Source organism: Salmo salar, unplaced genomic scaffold (assembly GCF_905237065.1).
Source record: "Salmo salar unplaced genomic scaffold, Ssal_v3.1, whole genome shotgun sequence".
In the NCBI taxonomy this organism is placed as follows: domain Eukaryota; kingdom Metazoa; phylum Chordata; class Actinopteri; order Salmoniformes; family Salmonidae; genus Salmo; species Salmo salar.
The window spans coordinates 187501-197714 of NW_025548666.1; positions in this window are offsets into that span (position 1 = coordinate 187501).

Genomic DNA, 10214 nt, shown 5'->3' on the forward strand with positions numbered 1-10214 from the left:
TTTCATTGATTGGTTGATAAATACATTTCATTGATTGGTTGATAAATACATTTCATTGATTGGTTGATAAATACATTACATTGATTGGTTGATAATACATTTCATTGATTGGTTGATAATACATTTCATTGATTGGTTGATAAATACATTTCATTGATTGGTTGATAAATACATTACATTGATTGGTTGATAAATACATTTCATTGATTGGTTGATAAATACATTTCATTGATTGGTTGATAAATACATTTCATTGATTGGTTGATAAATACATTTCATTGATTGGTTGATAAATACATTACATTGATTGGTTGATAAATACATTTCATTGATTGGTTGATAAATACATTTCATTGATTGGTTGATAAATACATTTCCTTGATTGGTTGATAAATACATTTCATTGATTGGTTGATAAATACATTTCATTGATTGGTTGATAAATACATTTCATTGATTGGTTGATAAATACATTTCATTGATTGGTTGATAAATACATTACATTGATTGGTTGATAAATACATTTCATTGATTGGTTGATAAATACATTTCATTGATTGGTTGATAAATACATTTCATTGATTGGTTGATAAATACATTACATTGATTGGTTGATAAATACATTACATTGATTGGTTGATAAATACATTACATTGATTGGTTGATAAATACATTTCATTGATTGGTTGATAAATACATTACATTGATTGGTTGATAAATACATTACATTGATTGGTTGATAAATACATTTCATTGATTGGTTGATAAATACATTTCATTGATTGGTTGATAAATACATTACATTGATTGGTTGATAATACATTTCATTGATTGGTTGATAATACATTTCATTGATTGGTTGATAAATACATTTCATTGATTGGTTGATAAATACATTTCATTGATTGGTTGATAAATACATTACATTGATTGGTTGATAAATACATTTCATTGATTGGTTGATAAATACATTACATTGATTGGTTGATAAATACATTACATTGATTGGTTGATAAATACATTACATTGATTGGTTGATGAATACATTACATTGATTGGTTGATAAATACATTTCATTGATTGGTTGATAAATACATTTCATTGATTGGTTGATAAATACATTACATTGATTGGTTGATAAATACATTTCATTGATTGGTTGATAAATACATTTCATTGATTGGTTGATAAATACATTACATTGATTGGTTGATAAATACATTTCATTGATTGGTTGATAAATACATTTCATTGATTGGTTGATAAATACATTTCATTGATTGGTTGATAAATACATTACATTGATTGGTTGATAAATACATTTCCTTGATTGGTTGATAAATACATTTAATTGATTGGTTGATAAATACATTTCATTGATTGGTTGATAAATACATTTCATTGATTGGTTGATAAATACATTTCATTGATTGGTTGATAAATACATTACATTGATTGGTTGATAAATACATTTCATTGATTGGTTGATAAATACATTTCATTGATTGGTTGATAAATACATTTCATTGATTGGTTGATAAATACATTACATTGATTGGTTGATAAATACATTACATTGATTGGTTGATAAATACATTACATTGATTGGTTGATAAATACATTTCATTGATTGGTTGATAAATACATTACATTGATTGGTTGATAAATACATTACATTGATTGGTTGATAAATTAATTTCATTGATTGGTTGATAAATACATTACATTGATTGTTTGATAAATACATTTCATTGATTGGTTGATAAATACATTTCATTGATTGGTTGATAAATACATTACATTGATTGGTTGATAAATACATTACATTGATTGGTTGATAATACATTTCATTGATTGGTTGATAATACATTTCATTGATTGGTTGATAAATACATTTCATTGATTGGTTGATAAATACATTTCATTGATTGGTTGATAAATACATTTCATTGATTGGTTGATAAATACATTACATTGATTGGTTGATAAATACATTTCATTGATTGGTTGATAAATACATTACATTGATTGGTTGATAAATACATTACATTGATTGGTTGATGAATACATTACATTGATTGGTTGATAAATACATTTCATTGATTGGTTGATAAATACATTTCATTGATTGGTTGATAAATACATTACATTGATTGGTTGATAAATACATTTCATTGATTGGTTGATAAATACATTACATTGATTGGTTGATAAATACATTTCATTGATTGGTTGATGATTCCACAAAGTGAGTCTCTTTCTCATTGACCTCCATCAAACAAACAAAAAAATGTTGAATTTGGTCAAACAAAAAATATGTAATTGTTAATTTACTCAAATAGAATTTCCTTAATGTTTATATCAGAGTTGTGCCTGTTGTTTACTCGTGTATCTGACCTCTCATTGGCTGGAATGGTTCCCATCTGATCTCTCTTTGAGGACATGTATTTTCATTGTCAGAGCGGTCACTCGACTATGTTGTCAATATAATAGATAATATTTAATGTAGTTTATTGTATAAATGTCATAAAATAAATGACATTAATTGTCTAGAGATCATCTGGTTTCATATTTTTCTGTCTAAATCACTTTTTCTAGATCTGTTCGTTTTGTCTAATCAAGATGTTGGCATTCCCTGTGGCTCAGTTGGTAGAGCATGGTGTTTGCAACGCCAGCATGCTGTGTGCAACGCCAGGGTTGTGGGTTTGATTCCCACGGGGGGCCAGTACAACAACAAAAAAGTGAAATGTATGCATTCACTACTATAAGATGTAGTGCTAAATGCTAAATGACTAAAATGTAAATGTTTCTAGCTCCCTGGCTCCTCTAGCCAGCTCGCTCGCTCCCTGTCTCTCCCTGGTTCCTCTAGCTAGCTAGCTCCCTGTCTCTCCCTGGCTCCTCTAGCTAGCTGCCTGTCTCTCCCTGGCTCCTCTAGCTAGCTAGCTCCCTGTCTCTCCCTGGTTCCTCTAGCTAGCTCCCTGTCTCTCCCTGGCTCCTCTAGCTAGCTCCCTGTCTCTCCCTGGCTCCTCTAGCTAGCTCCCTGTCTCTCCCTGGTTCCTCTAGCTAGCTCCCTGTCTCTCCCTGGTTCCTCTAGCTAGCTCCCTGTCTCTCCCTGGTTCCTCTAGCTAGCTCCCTGTCTCTCCCTGGCTCCTCTAGCTAGCTAGCTCCCTGTCTCTCCCTGGTTCCTCTAGCTAGCTCCCTGTCTCTCCCTGGTTCCTCTAGCTAGCTAGCTCCCTGTCTCTCCCTGGCTCCTCTAGCTAGCTAGCTCCCTGTCTCTCCCTGGCTCCTCTAGCTAGCTCCCTGTCTCTCCCTGGTTCCTCTAGCTAGCTGCCTGTCTCTCCCTGGCTCCTCTAGCTAGCTCCCTGTCTCTCCCTGGCTCCTCTAGCTAGCTCCCTGTCTCTCCCTGGCTCCTCTAGCTAGCTCCCTGTCTCTCCCTGGCTCCTCTAGCTAGCTAGCTCCCTGTCTCTCCCTGGCTCCTCTAGCTAGCTAGCTCCCTGTCTCTCCCTGGTTCCTCTAGCTAGCTCCCTGTCTCTCCCTGGCTCCTCTAGCTAGCTAGCTCCCTGTCTCTCCCTGGCTCCTCTAGCTCGCTGTCTGCCTGGCTCCTCCAGCTAGCTCGCTCCCTGGCTCCTCTAGCTAGCTCCCTGTCTCTCCCTGGCTCCTCTAGCTAGCTAGCTCCCTGTCTCTCCCTGGCTCCTCTAGCTAGCTAGCTCCCTGTCTCTCCCTGGTTCCTCTAGCTAGCTCCCTGTCTCTCCCTGGCTCCTCTAGCTAGCTAGCTCCCTGTCTCTCCCTGGTTCCTCTAGCTAGCTCCCTGTCTCTCCCTGGCTCCTCTAGCTAGCTAGCTCCCTGTCTCTCCCTGGTTCCTCTAGCTAGCTGCCTGTCTCTCCCTGGCTCCTCTAGCTAGCTCCCTGTCTCTCCCTGGCTCCTCTAGCTAGCTCCCTGTCTCTCCCTGGCTCCTCTAGCTATCTCCCTGTCTCTCCCTGGCTCCTCTAGCTAGCTAGCTCCCTGTCTCTCCCTGGCTCCTCTAGCTAGCTAGCTCCCTGTCTCTCCCTGGTTCCTCTAGCTAGCTCCCTGTCTCTCCCTGGCTCCTCTAGCTAGCTAGCTCCCTGTCTCTCCCTGGTTCCTCTAGCTAGCTCCCTGTCTCTCCCTGGCTCCTCTAGCTAGCTAGCTCCCTGTCTCTCCCTGGCTCCTCTAGCTAGCTAGCTCCCTGTCTCTCCCTGGCTCCTCTAGCTCGCTGTCTGCCTGGCTCCTCCAGCTAGCTCGCTCCCTGGTTCCTCTAGCTAGCTCCCTGTCTCTCCCTGGTTCCTCTAGCTAGCTAGCTCCCTGTCTCTCCCTGGCTCCTCTAGCTAGCTAGCTCCCTGTCTCTCCCTGGTTCCTCTAGCTAGCTCCCTGTCTCTCCCTGGCTCCTCTAGCTAGCTAGCTCCCTGTCTCTCCCTGGTTCCTCTAGCTAGCTCCCTGTCTCTCCCTGGCTCCTCTAGCTAGCTAGCTCCCTGTCTCTCCCTGGTTCCTCTAGCTAGCTGCCTGTCTCTCCCTGGCTCCTCTAGCTAGCTCCCTGTCTCTCCCTGGCTCCTCTAGCTAGCTCCCTGTCTCTCCCTGGCTCCTCTAGCTAGCTCCCTGTCTCTCCCTGGCTCCTCTAGCTAGCTAGCTCCCTGTCTCTCCCTGGCTCCTCTAGCTAGCTAGCTCCCTGTCTCTCCCTGGTTCCTCTAGCTAGCTCCCTGTCTCTCCCTGGCTCCTCTAGCTAGCTAGCTCCCTGTCTCTCCCTGGTTCCTCTAGCTAGCTCCCTGTCTCTCCCTGGCTCCTCTAGCTAGCTAGCTCCCTGTCTCTCCCTGGCTCCTCTAGCTAGCTAGCTCCCTGTCTCTCCCTGGCTCCTCTAGCTCGCTGTCTGCCTGGCTCCTCCAGCTAGCTCGCTCCCTGGTTCCTCTAGCTAGCTCCCTGTCTCTCCCTGGTTCCTCTAGCTAGCTAGCTCCCTGTCTCTCCCTGGCTCCTCTAGCTAGCTAGCTCCCTGTCTCTCCCTGGTTCCTCTAGCTAGCTCCCTGTCTCTCCCTGGTTCCTCTAGCTAGCTCCCTGTCTCTCCCTGGCTCCTCTAGCTAGCTCGCTCCCTGTCTCTCTCCATAGCTTCTTGATGTCTCTAGTTTCCATTCGCTCTTCTCGCTCCCTAGCCTCTCTTCCTAGATTCCTCTCCTTCCCTGCCTACCTTTCCTTCCTCCATAGCTCCTCCTCCTCAAGCTATCTATCCCTCCCATCTATCTAGCTCCTCCTCCCTAGCATAGCTCCTCCTCTCAAGCTATCTATCCCTCCCATCTATCTAGCTCCTCCTCCCTAGCATAGCTCCTCCTCTCAAGCTGTCTATCCCTCCCATCTATTTAGCTCCTCCTCCCTAGCGTAGCTCCTCCCCTCCAGTAAAAGCCCTTACATTGCTGCCAGTTACATAACCATAACCTCCCTCTGTGTACCTCTCAGAAACCTTGCAGAAAGTTCCAGGAAATAGTCCGTTTCAATTGAAACCCTGGTCCCAATTGAGACCAGGGTTTTCCCACCAGGGAGACCAAGGGGTACACAATTTATTAAGACAAATCAAATACAATATTAACAAAAAAAAAACTGTAAAATACAGCACAACACTAATATTCAAGATAATACTATTACATTCCTCAGTAAGAAGGACCCCCAAACGATAATTTTAAGTTGACCCGAGCGGCACCAGAACATCCAATCAAAATGTATTTTGTAGTTGGTTTTGCAGCAAGTTTGGTTTAAGTTAGTTTGACAAGCCAGCCTTTAATACAGGATGTAGTAGTATTATAACTGAGGACCAGCCTTTAATACAGGATGCAGTAGTGAGTATTATAACTGAGGACCAGCCTTTAATACAGGATGCAGTAGTGAGTATTATAACTGAGGACCAGCCTTTAATACAGGATGCAGTAGTGAGTATTATAACTGAGGACCAGCCTTTAATACAGGATGTAGTAGTGAGTATTATAACTGAGGACCAGCCAGCCTTTAATACAGGATGCAGTAGTGAGTATTATAACTGAGGACCAGCCTTTAATACAGGATGCAGTAGTGAGTATTATAACTGAGGACCAGCCTTTAATACAGGATGTAGTAGTGAGTATTATAACTGAGGACCAGCCTTTAATACAGGATGCAGTAGTGAGTATTATAACTGAGGACCAACCTTTAATACAGGATGCAGTAGTGAGTATTATATCTGAGGACCAGCCAGCCTTTAATACAGGATGCAGTAGTGAGTATTATATCTGAGGACCAGCCAGCCTTTAATACAGGATGTAGTGGTGAGTATTATAACTGAGGACCAGCCAGCCTTTAATACAGGATGTAGTAGTGAGTATTATATCTGAGGACCAGCCTTTAATACAGGATGCAGTAGTGAGTATTATAACTGAGGACCAGCCTTTAATACAGGATGCAGTAGTGAGTATTATAACTGAGGACCAGCCAGCCTTTAATACAGGATGTAGTGGTGAGTATTATAACTGAGGACCAGCCAGCCTTTAATACAGGATGTAGTAGTGAGTATTATAACTGAGGACCAGCCTTTAATACAGGATGTAGTAGTGAGTATTATAACTGAGGACCAGCCTTTAATACAGGATGTAGTAGTGAGTATTATAACTGAGGACCAGTCTTTAATACAGGATGTAGTAGTGAGTATTATAACTGAGGACCAGCCAGCCTTTAATACAGGATGCATTAGTGAGTATTATAACTGAGGACCAGTCTTTAATACAGGATGTAGTAGTGAGTATTATATCTGAGGACCAGCCTTTAATACAGGATGCAGTAGTGAGTATTATAACTGAGGACCAGCCTTTAATACAGGATGCAGTAGTGAGTATTATAACTGAGGACCAGCCAGCCTTTAATACAGGATGTAGTGGTGAGTATTATAACTGAGGACCAGCCAGCCTTTAATACAGGATGTAGTAGTGAGTATTATAACTGAGGACCAGCCTTTAATACAGGATGTAGTAGTGAGTATTATAACTGAGGACCAGCCTTTAATACAGGATGTAGTAGTGAGTATTATAACTGAGGACCAGTCTTTAATACAGGATGTAGTAGTGAGTATTATAACTGAGGACCAGCCAGCCTTTAATACAGGATGCATTAGTGAGTATTATAACTGAGGACCAGCCTTTAATACAGGATGTAGTAGTGAGTATTATAACTGAGGACCAGCCTTTAATACAGGATGTAGTAGTGAGTATTATAACTGAGGACCAGCCAGCCTTTAATACAGGATGCAGTAGTGAGTATTATAACTGAGGACCAGCCTTTAATACAGGATGCAGTAGTGAGTATTATAACTGAGGACCAGCCTTTAATACAGGATGCAGTAGTGAGTATTATAACTGAGGACCAGCCTTTAATACAGGATGTAGTAGTGAGTATTATAACTGAGGACCAGCCTTTAATACAGGATGTAGTAGTGAGTATTATAACTGAGGACCAGCCAGCCTTTAATACAGGATGTAGTAGTGAGTATTATAACTGAGGACCAGCCTTTAATACAGGATGCAGTAGTGAGTATTATAACTGAGGACCAGCCTTTAATACAGGATGTAGTAGTGAGTATTATAACTGAGGACCAGCCTTTAATACAGGATGCAGTAGTGAGTATTATAACTGAGGACCAGCCTTTTAATACAGGATGCAGTAGTGAGTATTATAACTGAGGACCAGTCTTTAATACAGGATGCAGTAGTGAGTATTATAACTGAGGACCAGCCTTTAATACAGGATGCAGTAGTATTATAACATTTTACATTTTAGTCATTTAGCAGACGCTCTTATCCAGAGCGACTTACAGTAGTGAATGCATACATTTCTTTTTTTTTTGTGCTGGCCCCCCGTGGGAATCGAACCCACAACCCTGGCGTTGCACACACCATGCTCTACCAACTGAGCTACAGGGAAGGCTATAACTGAGGACCAGACTTTAATACAGGATGTAGTAGTGAGTATTATAACTGAGGACCAGCCTTTTAATACAGGATGCAGTAGTGAGTATTATAACTGAGGACCAGGCTTTAATACAGGATGTAGTAGTGAGTATTATAACTGAGGACCAGCCTTTAATACAGGATGTAGTAGTGAGTATTATAACTGAGGACCAGCCTTTTAATACTGGATGTAGTAGTGAGTATTATAACTGAGGACCAGCCTTTAATACAGGATGCAGTAGTATTATAACTGAGGACCAGCCAGACTTTAATACAGGATGCAGTAGTATTATAACTGAGGACCAGCCTTTAATACAGGATGCAGTAGTGAGTATTATAACTGAGGACCAGCCTTTAATACAGGATGTAGTGGTGAGTATTATAACTGAGGACCAGCCAGCCTTTAATACAGGATGCAGTAGTGAGTATTATAACTGAGGACCAGCCTTTAATACAGGATGTAGTAGTGAGTATTATAACTGAGGACCAGCCTTTAATACAGGATGCAGTAGTGAGTATTATAACTGAGGACCAGCCTTTAATACAGGATGCAGTAGTGAGTATTATAACTGAGGACCAGCCTTTAATACAGGATGCAGTAGTGAGTATTATAACTGAGGACCAGCCTTTAATACAGGATGTAGTAGTGAGTATTATAACTGAGGACCAGCCAGCCTTTAATACAGGATGTAGTAGTGAGTATTATAACTGAGGACCAGCCTTTAATACAGGATGTAGTAGTGAGTATTATAACTGAGGACCAGCCAGCCTTTAATACAGGATGCATTAGTGAGTATTATAACTGAGGACCAGCCTTTAATACAGGATGTAGTAGTGAGTATTATAACTGAGGACCAGCCTTTAATACAGGATGCAGTAGTGAGTATTATAACTGAGGACCAGCCAGCCTTTAATACAGGATGTAGTGGTGAGTATTATAACTGAGGACCAGCCAACCTTTAATACAGGATGTAGTAGTGAGTATTATAACTGAGGACCAGCCAGCCTTTAATACAGGATGTAGTAGTGAGTATTATAACTGAGGACCAGCCTTTAATACAGGATGTAGTAGTGAGTATTATATCTGAGGACCAGCCTTTAATACAGGATGTAGTAGTGAGTATTATAACTGAGGATCAGCCTTTAATACAGGATGTAGTGGTGAGTATTATAACTGAGGACCAGCCAACCTTTAATACAGGATGTAGTAGTGAGTATTATAACTGAGGACCAGCCTTTAATACAGGATGCAGTAGTGAGTATTATAACTGAGGACCAGCCAACCTTTAATACAGGATGTAGTGGTGAGTATTATAACTGAGGGCCAGCCAACCTTTAATACAGGATGTAGTAGTGAGTATTATAACTGAGGACCAGCCTTTAATACAGGATGTAGTAGTGAGTATTATAACTGAGGACCAGCCTTTAATACAGGATGCAGTGGTGAGTATTATAACTGAGGACCAGCCTTTAATACAGGATGCAGTAGTGAGTATTATAACTGAGGACCAGCCAGCCTTTAATACAGGATGTAGTAGTGAGTATTATAACTGAGGACCAGCCTTTAATACAGGATGCAGTAGTGAGTATTATAACTGAGGACCAGCCTTTAATACAGGATGTAGTAGTGAGTATTATAACTGAGGACCAGCCTTTAATACAGAATGTAGTAGTGAGTTTTATAACTGAGGACCAGCCTTTAATACAGGATGCAGTAGTGAGTATTATAACTGAGGACCAGCCTTTAATACAGGATGTAGTAGTGAGTATTATAACTGAGGACCAGCCTTTAATACAGGATGTAGTAGTGAGTATTATAACTGAGGACCAGCCAGCCTTTAATACAGGATGTAGTAGTGAGTATTATAACTGAGGACCAGCTTTTAATACAGGATGTAGTAGTGAGTATTATATCTGAGGACCAGCCTTTAATACAGGATGTAGTAGTGAGTATTATAACTGAGGATCAGTCTTTAATACAGGATGTAGTAGTGAGTATTATAACTGAGGACCAGTCTTTAATACAGGATGTAGTAGTGAGTCTTATATCTGAGGACCAGTCTTTAATACAGGATGTAGTAGTGAGTATTATAACTGAGGACCAGTCTTTAATACAGGATGCAGTAGTGAGTCTTATATCTGAGGACCAGTCTTTAATACAGGATGTAGTAGTGAGTCTTATATCTGAGGACCAGTCTTTAATACAGGATGTAGTAGTGAGTATTATAACTGAGGACCAGCCTTTAA